The sequence below is a fragment of the Cynara cardunculus genome (genome assembly GCF_001531365.2).
Source record: "Cynara cardunculus var. scolymus isolate 2C chromosome LG 1, CcrdV1, whole genome shotgun sequence".
Lineage (NCBI taxonomy): Eukaryota > Viridiplantae > Streptophyta > Magnoliopsida > Asterales > Asteraceae > Cynara > Cynara cardunculus.
Genome location: NC_037528.1, coordinates 21,050,841 through 21,052,978, shown reverse-complemented (window position 1 = coordinate 21,052,978; position 2,138 = coordinate 21,050,841).

The window sequence follows — 2,138 nt, the reverse complement described above, 5'->3', positions numbered from 1 at the left end:
GACTTAATCATTCCAAACAAGAAAGTTCATTGGTTTTTATTGTACTTTTCCCTAAAAGATAATGTTGAAAAGAGATAAAAATAAAAATAGAAAACCACATAAACTTTTTATTTAGTGTCATTTAATTGTTTTGACGAAAATTTCAAATAATATATTTTGTTATAAAAAATAATTATTCTATTGTAATTTAATAAATTACATAAATTAATTAAAATAAACACTTCATCAAGGGTAAATTGGTCATTTTATTTGTTTTGTTCTGTTCAGATTTATCTCACCAAATGTTAAACAGTTGTTTTATCATGTTATGTCTTGTCTTGTCAAGACACTAAACACACCTTAAAAGGGGCTTGGTTCTTGCCAGTTATTCTACCACCGGTTAAAGCCCAACTGTCAAGGAAATTTTATATGGTTAACGCTTATCTAACAGATTCTCTAAAGTGGAGATTTTGTGCATTTTTTTTACAGATTCTCAAAACTTTTTTCAAAATGAAAAGGAGAGTGAAATTCTCTAAATTTGAACAATTCTTAAAAAATATTACTTATAAATGAAATTATTTTTTATTCTTCCTACAAATGAAAATTTTTGAAATTAAATGTACAAAAAAGAGAGAAATAATATTTTATGAAAAATATGAAATATTTTAATAGGAAAAATTACCTTAAGATGGAATTAATTTTGCTTTTATTTCTATGTCAAGGAATCAACTTTCATTTTGATGCAATTTATAATAATATAATTCATATTATATAATCAAACTGATGGAGATGAATGTAATTAAATATGTTTCAAATAATTTTTTTAGAAATTTACGTTATATAATTTATTTTAAGATTACTTTGTTTATTTTAATTAAATTATATTTGTCAATCACTAAATCATGAAAAATCAAGTTTCACCAATGTTTGTCTTATTCCAAACTTTGAAAATGTTGTGATTTGTATGAATAAATCATCAAATTCGAGTTAGATTGAACGGGTTTAATTGGTTTTTTTTGGACTCTTTAACTGATCTTCCTAAAAGATAGTACAAATCCTTGTACATTTTTATCGATCTCTTTAACTGATCTTCCTAAAAGATTACATAACTAATATAGATCGACCCATTTCAATTAGTTCGCTCTCATTGACCGGCCCCAAATGCTTAGCTCTAGCTATAGCGATGGGTTTTGATTGGTTATGACTGGTCCATTTAACAAACATAACCGATTTCCATAAAAAAATGCCAAAACATAGCTGTTATAAACTACTATAATCGGTCCTGTGTCCTCCTACCACTATAGGCGGTCGTGTTTGACTAATAAGGGAGCTCCGCTTGACGCCTTTTTAAACAAATTCGGTCAATCTGATAACCAACCCCTTGACCCATCAATCAAAAAAACCTTAACCGGTTACTTTTTAACCAATTCAAAGGTAATCGGGGGCCTTGCTCGAAAATAGAGGTTCAACCAGTATTCGAGCATTTATCCAGGTTTTGATTACTTGCAAGAAAATAATTGAAGTATTAGATATTTAGGTGAAGTTTGGTTTTTTAGAAGTGCTGAAGTCTGAAGCCTTATTTTATTTCTGATTAATAAGAGGTGGTGCTGAAGTCTGAAATCTGAATCAATAAGACTGTTTGTTTTTATAAATTGACAAACGTCTGAAGTCTGAAACCTTAATCAATAGTTTTTTTTTTTTTTTTTTTTTTTTTGTAAAATCAGGTGCAAACATTTTGCAAAATTCTCTTGATTTTCATAAAAAAATCCATTGTCAAAATTCATCTCAATAATTGCTTAACAGATGGAACACAGTAAGAACCTTTTGGATACCTTTCAGACTTTCGATGCTATCGAGAATGCCACCACTGCGTTTGTTTACGGAAAGATCGATACTTTTGATAGAGGATTGATCGCCGATAGAAGTTCCTGTTTCACATTGATCTTCTAAGCTAACATATACGTACAGAAATTATATATATATAGACTTGAGATCACGTGAGACCAGCCTGTTTTCGTGAGACCCGTGAGACCAGCTTTTTACACTTGAAACTTCACAGCAAAATGCTGTGAAGGTAACCTTCAGAGTGTTTTTGTTGTGAAGGTTCGACTTTTTTAAACCTTCACAGTGTTTTTGCTGTGAAGTTTCAAGTGTAAAAA